This window comes from Numida meleagris, chromosome 12, assembly GCF_002078875.1.
Source record: "Numida meleagris isolate 19003 breed g44 Domestic line chromosome 12, NumMel1.0, whole genome shotgun sequence".
Classification (NCBI taxonomy): Eukaryota; Metazoa; Chordata; class Aves; order Galliformes; family Numididae; genus Numida; species Numida meleagris.
Window position 1 is genome coordinate 7,414,298 of NC_034420.1, and position 8,945 is coordinate 7,423,242.

At 38.1% G+C, this 8,945-nt stretch overlaps 1 long non-coding RNA gene across 2 annotated transcripts in view; it reads left to right on the forward strand.

Moving 5' to 3' along the window:
- The window catches only part of LOC110405480, a 126,111-nt gene that overhangs the window by 3,846 nt on the left and 113,320 nt on the right, over positions 1 to 8,945 (forward strand). For both annotated transcript variants that reach the window (XR_002442907.1, XR_002442908.1), the window contains exon 2: positions 3,863 to 3,939. This is a non-coding gene — a long non-coding RNA (uncharacterized LOC110405480). The remainder of the gene's footprint in view (positions 1 to 3,862; positions 3,940 to 8,945) is intronic.

Consider the following 8,945-nt stretch of genomic DNA (forward strand, 5'->3'; position numbering starts at 1 on the left):
TAGTTTCACATAGTATTAAAACCGTTAAGACAGTTCAAATCAGAGCCTGCAGGATGCTTTAAATGTTGTCAGTATTGTAGAATCATAGAATGGCTTGAGTTAGAAGGGTCCTTAAAAATCATTGAGTTCCAACGCCCTGCTGTGGGCTGGTTATCCAACACCAGATCAGGCTGACCAGGGTACCCACAGCTCTAGGCAGCAGTGCCAGTGCCTCGCCACCCTCTGAGTAAAGGATTTCCTCTAACGTCTAACTGAAATCTCCCCTCTTTTAGTTTGAAACCATTCTTCTTGTCCTATCGCTATTGGACCGTGATGGAACCAAACGCCTGGATTCAAACAGCCAGGCACTTTGAAGATGTGCACAGTGCAGTCTTCAGACAATCTCAAACACTAATATTTACAGCAGATGAGTCACAAGGTAGAGCCAATATGAACCCACAGGCTGAGTGATGCGTGTTCTTGTTTTTCACAGTATACCTAAGCTTTACAGGAGGAGCACTGCAGGACTAGAGCTCAGTAGGGTTAGGAATTCTGCTGGTTAAAAGCATCTTTCCTGTGCAGCCTGCTTCAGGCCAGCTCTTTTGCTCATCTGAGCGCATCTCCTGCCTGTTAAGCTGTAGGATCCCTGGTCTGGTCTCAATTATGAAATCAGGAACCTTTGGTGGGCGAAAATGGCCGATTTACAGCTAATTTTATGAAGTATATCTGCTGGTGGTAATTCCTGGTGTATTCTGAAAGCATGCATTGCTTGAGAAAAAAGATCAGACTTACGCTTCTTAAGACAGGAATAATGTAAATGAACATGTGTGCAAGAATTTGTTAGGATTTCAAACCACGTGGCTGCAGTGCTGGTGCAGTACCTGAAGAACTGCTGTGCTCACAGCTGGGATGCAGCTAGGCTGACTGCTGCGCACCGAAGCTGAGCGCAGTATGTGCTGCTGAAATTCAGCATTTGGGAAAACACTTTCTTTCTTCTTTGAATACTATTACAGTACGCATGTGTGTTTTGCGCAGGAATTGAATTGTTCAGAAATGAAGGCTGAATGAAAGAGTTTCTACTAAAAGAATTCATGTTATCTCCAGAAGTAGCCCATTTTTTCTTATAGGTTCTAGTCCTGAGTTGCCTGTACTGCATTTTCTGTTTTAAAAAGCAAAGCAGAAACTGCACAGAAAAAAAAAAAACTTCAAGACATGAATTTCTATGGAAACCAAATAGCAACTTAAAATATAAGGAGGGGATTTTTAAAGGCACTTGCAGAATTTAGTTAGCTGACTTCTTTATCTGTTAGCTTGCCAGTCTTAACTCCTGATTCACATTTAAATTTCTGATTGAAGTTCACTGAATTTCTAATGTGTAAAATCCAGGAAACGTCTGAACTGGACTTCTGTATTTATGAATCTCAGCTGGAATAGAAGTCCAGCAGGTGGCGATGTGGGATTTCCAATGTCCGGGTCCCTGTTCCTTTGTAAACCTAGTGCAATTCTCTTGGAAATCAAGGCTGAAGATCCTACTTAATAAAACAGTGCAGGGCTGGACACTAAGCTAACTAAAAGAATAGGGATGAGCTGTTCCGTAATTACCTCAAGCCCCAGAGCATATGCAAAATTTATTTTTGGGGACAGCCTTTTGATCTTCACAGTGAAGAAACTAAACCTTAGCAAATCAAACACAGAAAAAATAATTACAATTTTCCAGAGGTCATATAGAGTTCGAGTTCTCTTCTAGAATTAAACATTTGCACACAGGTCTCAGCGGAATCAACTTACTGTGCTTCCCAAAGAACGTTTTAAAGAAAATTGTGAAATGGGCAATTAAAGTCTTTTTAATCAACTGTAACCTAAAGTTCTACTATATCTACCTTTTAGTTGGACTTATTCAAGGAATTGTGGAGGACTCTTACTCCTTTTGACTGTCCATTCTCTTTTTTTTTTCCTCCTTGTGTTGGCTGAAGTCTTAGGAAGAGTATGGGAATTCTGTAATTAGTAGGTAGGGATTATGTTCTTCACTAATCACGCTAATATATTTTGACATAAGAAATTTCCAGAGACAACACCGGATTTCCTATTCCTGTCACCTTCCAGTTATCTGAAAGACCCTAAGCTTTGTCAAACCTATTGTTTTGATCCATTTGGCTCAAGTTCATAGGGTATAAAATAAAATCCCAGCCTGTTAATTAAGATTATTCTTTATCATTGTTTGCATGTTTTGCAGAAGTGAGATGCTCGATGTTCAGACAGTGTAAATGAATTTGTCTCGTTTGATCTCAAAACTATGCCAATTCACATTTCAGTGTATCTAAACTGGGATCTGCCATAGTAACATCGCTGATTCATCTAGTGGAACTGCATGTCCTACAATAACAATAATAGACAGTAAAAAATGGAGGGGTTCAGGCTATAAACGAACCCAAGAGTACACTTAATTTGGGAATTCCCAAACTGCAGCCTGTGGCTCTCACAGATGGTCAGCAGATTTAGCTGGCCGAGTACTACTGCTATAAGAAAAGTGAGCGGAAGTGAGAAATAGCAGAAGTACTCTGTTTGATTAGCTACCTCAAAGGCTTACATGTACATTAAGAACAGATTCAACGAACACATTTTCCTATTGATTATCCATGTAAGCAGTTGCAAAAAAAAAATCAAGTAACCTAACTGGGAGAAAAGATAGCAGAATGGTACATAGCTGTGGCCGTCACTGCATTCTCTCTGCAGATATTCTTAGCAATATGGAAATTTTGGATTAGTGCTGTCTAACCTAGGTTGAATTTCAGTGTTCTACATTGGAAGAAAAGTTGTGCTGTGCCCAGCAGATAACCTGTTTTTCCTGATGTTTTAAATCTGACTAGTTAATTTTAGGTTACCTGTTAAAAGGTTATTAACAGTTGTAAATGTATCTGTATTTTTAATTATTAAAACATGGTAGTAAAATATTTGCCTCAGGTAAAATGTGCTACAGTAAGTTTTATAGTTTTCAGGTAAATCAATTTCATCTAGCACATGATGACTTAAATTTGGGACATACTGCTTTTTTCATTGATTTCAGACTTACATCTTCAATATTGCTAATGAAAAAGTGAAATTACTCAGACTTTGTAATCCCTTTGGAGTTCCCTGGTTACAGGAAGAAGTGAACAATGCAACTTTAAAGTTAAGCCAGTGCTTTATTAAAATCAGCAATAAGCATGTACTGTGAATGATTAAAAAGTAGAAAAAATGTTTCAGATAAATGTCTTATTGGAAGTGTGTACTCAGATTGGAATATTCCTAACATTATGGATATTTGAGGAAAAAAACAAACCATAGATTGTAAGTGAGTATAAATTGAACTTAACTTCATGCTTCTGCAACCAAGATGGGAGAACAGAGGAATACAAGAGCATCAGTTCACACCATAATGACATAAATGTAATAACAATAGTCTTACTTTTCTCTATGGAAAGGCTTTGCTCGTTTTAGTTATAAACCAGTCAGATAAGCATGGTATAACAAGTTGTGGCCATTAGGACGAGTAAGGGCTAATCTCCTATGGATTTGTGACCTTTATCTCTTAACACTTTTCCCTTTCACTTAGTGTTTTCAGCAGCCTCATTTGTCTTCCATGTTGTCAACACACTGTATCCAACATTGCCATATTTTATCAGGCAAATGAGAGCATGTGGCTTGGCTGCTTCTGGGCTATGTGTGCTGACTAGTTAGCATGCACGAGCTTAAGTAGCCAGCAGGCTTTGAAAATGATCGAGGGACAGACTTCAGAAAGGTCTTTACCTGAGAGGAGGCACTAGTATGGGTCCCTTCCCTCTAACTGGCCACCAATTTTCATAATGTGGAATTGATTATCTTTCTTAATTTATCTTCTTTTCAGTGTTGTAGAAATCAATGAAGAGGTTCAAAGGCTAATAAGAAGAGAATGGGAAAGGAATCTGATGGATGGACAGACATGTAAGCCTCAGTTCTTTAAAATACAGTGGTAAATGTTAATGCAAGTTAATGAGCCACACGTTATTCACAAACTTAGATGTATATCCACGTTTTTCATCTATAACTGAAGGTGAAAACAGTTTTGCATAATATATTGGAATAAGGACTATTCCCGAATCCAGAATTTTACATGAATAGGTTCAGTGACGTCTATTTTTATATCTAGATTTCATTCTCTGTTTCCCAGAAACTGTTGCACACTGTCCAATATATGTGAACTCTGTTGGTGACTTTCAAATGTTTTGCTTGTTCTCAGATGGTTGGTACAAATATTTCTAAACAAGCAGGAGAACAGAGTAAGAGATTTCTGTACACTTTAGCCACAGAAAGCATAGTTAACGATGCTTTGATTACCATGCATTCAGAGAGAAATTTCTCTCTCATTTCAGAGACAAACCAATAATTACACATCCCAAGAGAATAATGAGTTGTTTGCATATATATATATACAAACATAGAATAGTAAGTAATAGAGCTTAAGATAATCAGTAATTTCTGTCTGTAATGTTAGCTGAGCAGATGACTCCAGTGAGCCACTAATATGTAAAAATCTTCTCCCCTTTGCTCTGTGTCCTTTGGAGATTTTCCTTCATACTTAACATATTTGCCAAATGCTATGCATAAGTCTTCCAGAACTTTCAGGACAAGTATAAGGAGAAGGTATTTGGTTAAAAACAAACATGCCTGCACAAGTCAGGATTATATAGAATGATAACAAAAGACTACAAAATACCATTGCTTGTGAATCCTACACAGTGCATGGAAAGAGTCAGGCGTTGGACAGTTGACCTAATACATGCTACCTGGGTGAAGCTAAGCTGTAAGATGTCTGCAGACATATACTAGGACACACTGAATGGACACAGGGCATCCTGAAACCCTTCCTTGTGCAAAGGTTTTGCTGAATGTGTACTTCAGGAGGGTATTTGCAAACGTGGGATCTGCAGTCTAGATATATCTGCTGAGGGTAAACACTTTCAGCTATTCTTTGGATAAATTTTGGATTAGTGCTTTCTTATCTAGTTAAAAAAAAAAAAAGTGGAAGAGAACAAGCTGTAATGCCAATTCTGTAAGAGAATCTTCGGTTAGATTTTCTCATCGCTTTGGGGAGTGCCTTAAATCTTAGAGAAAAAGGTGTGGTGGAAAATGGTATAGAAGCCATGCTTCTGTAGCTCATATAGCTGGGACCTCAAGATGCATTGTGCCAGGGAGTAACGTGCCATAATGTTGTGCACAGACATCTGAAAGGAAGGAGTACTGTTCTTTGCTCTGAGCGGTGTCTCTGCAGGTTATATTATACGGCCAGGGGATGAAACATCAAAACAGTTGTTAAGGTTGGAATTTTCCTAGGTTAGAGCCCTGACCATTGTGTTACTCCTTCAGGTGTTTTTCCTGGTCTTGGGAATAATGACTTACCTTTTGCACTAGAACATGCCTCACTTGGAAGGTATCTAGTACTCCTTCCAGATCCAAAACAGTCTCAATGGATGGAAACGTTTTTTGGTTCCATTAAAGTAATGCATCTTCATGTTAGCTGCAGCTGAAATATTTCCTTCTCCACACTTCAGGTCAAAATGGGCATTTCTTTTTCTTTGTATCATTCTCACAGTGCTATGTTCTGTCTGATGAAATACGTTAGCTGTAGCATTGCAAACTTGCTTTGGAAAAAAGTTAAGTGTAGTTGTTGTAGAGTGTATTGAAAAAGAATCCAGTTTATTCTCTTGGGAATGAGCGGGCTAGTTTGTGGTCACTAACAGGAATAAGCAGTTGTTAGTGTACCAATAGTTTCATACCATAGCTCTTGTGTTGTGCAATTTTATGCTAATTTCTATCAGGTGAAAGTCAAGCACAGTGACTGAGAGTGAGGAGCACATCTGTTCAATATAAAGTTGCTATTTTTACATTTTCAGAGTAGAGCCGCACTTCATAATATTAATGTCCCCTGTTCTCTTCCTATTGCATTTGGAAAGATAATAGAAAACTGCATTTCCAAAGACTAAGGAATGTAAAACGCTCAAGAGTTTCAGTCTCATTCAGTGAGATTGATTTTACCATAACTCTTTTCAAAAATAAGAAGCATTTTCATGATAGCTGAGTGCACTGAAGCCTAATGGGTTTAATTTATGTGCAGCTGGGCTGTAACAATACTCTGTGAGCCATTACAGCTGTGCCTCTCAACTGAATGGCTTGTACAAGCCTCTAGTTAGTGATTAAGCTCCACACAGTAGTTTAACCTGGAGAAATTCACAGTGTTTTATGAACAACTTCTGTGCTAAATGGCTGCAACTCCTCTTTGGAGGCAAATCTATTTGCCCACAAAATGAGTTCATGAGCAGGTTGGTTATTAGGCAGAAAAAAAATATGCATGGTGGACTATAGTTTCATCTGATAGAGTACCATGGTGTTCCAATTGCCATTTCACTAAATTATGGGTGTTGTACTTGTCAAATGAATTTTAGCTGTACTAAAAATGTGGTTAATATGGGCTTGTCCCACAGGGTTTGATGACAGTGCCCTGACCCAAATAGTTCTTCCTTTGAAGGAAAACACTACAACAGGTAAAAGACTGAAAAATAGATGAAGGTGATTTCTGTGGTCTCATTTGTCTTGGCAGTCATAGAGGATTCCTGTAGTAAAAATACATTCAGGATGGATTTATTCCTGAGAAATCAGGTGGCCTTGCAAGGGTTTCATATTTTAAGATGGTATGTCAGACTTTCTCATCTGTAATCCTTGTGGTTCCTCCTTCAGATATGGTTTTTTTTTTCTGTTTTAACAATCAGTGTGGTTGTTGCCTGTATCTTCACTGAAGCTGCAGCTGGAGGTGGATTAAGCTCCGCATATCAGCATGACTCTTTTGAAGAAACAAAATGTGTTTCTCTTATGGAATATTTTCAAGAGACATGAGGAATTCATCCATCATGCATTTACTACAGCTATGCATTGTGGGCTCTCTAATCTTAAAATTTAACTGGAAAGTTAGGAAGAATGAGGCGTGGTTTGTTAAAATGATATCTGAAGTACATACCAAGTGCTGCCCAAACTCATTCTCACTTCTTTCTGTTATCACTGTTTGCTGTACTGGAGCCTACAGTTTGTCATTTCTTCTGTCTGATGCTAGGGAGATCTCAGGTGACCCCTTAGGATGTAGCCTAATTAATATGCTAAGAAAAATGCATCTGATGGAACTGTCTGTCTTAGAAATGACAGAATGTAACTGTTTTGATTGCCTTGGTTATTTCCAACTTCTTGTTTTCCAACTTCAACATTCATTCAGCATGAATAAGCCTTTTCCCCCTTTCTGTTTTCCCTTGTATCAGAGATATCCAAAGCAGATATCATTTCCTGTTTTCTTTTCAAGGCAGCATAACATAGTCAGATCCCAGGAAGGTTGTTGCCCTTTACACACTCACCATACTTAAGCTTGAGGAAGGGAAGTGCTTCAGGGTAAAGAACCCATGGATCTTGAGCCACGTATGTTTTGCATGCAGTTCAAACGTGCCTCTCATGCTAAAAAGATGTTATGATGTGAAGGTCAGCTCAGTGCTGTGATAAGGTCAATGCTGTGGCTCCAGCAGGGATGGATGAGTCCATATTGATGTCCCAGCAGGGCCTAGTAGCCTTCCCAGCCCAAATCTTCGAGAAAAAAATATTACTGTCTGTCTGTGGAACACCTTCACACCTCCGCTCCCTAAGGCTTTATAGGACACTTGTCTGGGGACTCTTGCCACTCTGGGGGTTTTGGCCTTAATAAGGCGCTGGCTATCCCAAAAGGTGTGGACTAGCATGATGTTATTGCAAATCTTTTCTTCCCGACCTGTTACAGTGTTTAGAGAAAGCCGTTTTTTCAGTGCCAAAATAACTGAAATTTTCTTTTTGTAGATCTTAAAAAAGCAGTAAGGGAACTTACCTTGCAGGTTTTACAATATTATACATAAAAAAAAATGTACAGAGATTATAAATACTTGTAGATAACTCCCGAATGAGTTAAAAGCCTATCTGATTTCATAGCTAGTTAAAGAATTATTTTGTTAAGGCACTTAAATAATGATCAGAGATCTCACGGTCTTGTTAGAATTAGAATCTAATAAAAAGAATTGTTAGTCTCTGAGCACTACGTAGTTAAAAGCTTTAGAGTAACGAAGTGTTATTTTTTTCTGAAACCCACCAGCATCACATAGAAATTGTAAAATGTGGATAAAGTTACTTCAATTTACTTTACCCTCTACAAGTCATGTGTGTCTCAAAACCTGGCTGACTTGCGCTGTCACGTGGTTAAACAAATTTATTTCCAATTAACAGTCATTTTTAAAGAAGCTTAACAAAATCCAGAAGTGTTTCTCAAATTTCTGTAGATTCCCTCCAAAATACTATAGCAAAAGGTTAGAAATACTGTTCTCTGCCATTTATAGGCTCAAGATTATATCTTCATACTAGTATATCATAAGTATATAAAATATTATTTATGGCAACCTCATTATGTGAGCAACAAGAGTCCGTTTATCTGTTTTATAATACAAGTTTTAGAAGCATTGTCCTCTTAAGAGGAAATTACGGTCTTCCCCACAATCAAAATGGAACTATTTAAATAGGAGATTTGCCATAACTACAGGGGGACCAGAGAAGACTCAAAATGTACTTACATAGTTCTCACTATAACATTTGACCATGGGAAGACTTTGGAACGTGACTTTCCTATATTTGCTCACTGAATTGGGAGATATTTCATCCAACCGCAAGCCACATCCATCACTATTGTCTTAATTTGAGAATACACATTTAAGGAAACAAAAGGAAATGGCTCTCCCTTGGGATCTAATATTGTTAAATTGTCTCTAAGTGTTTTTAGCACGTCTTCATGGTTTGCTCTCTGTTTCAAGCTATACAAAAATGTCACTAAAATTCTTAAGAAGAAAAGTTGCAGCTGGAGGAAGGAGTAAATACCAACTTTCACACTTCATTCCACT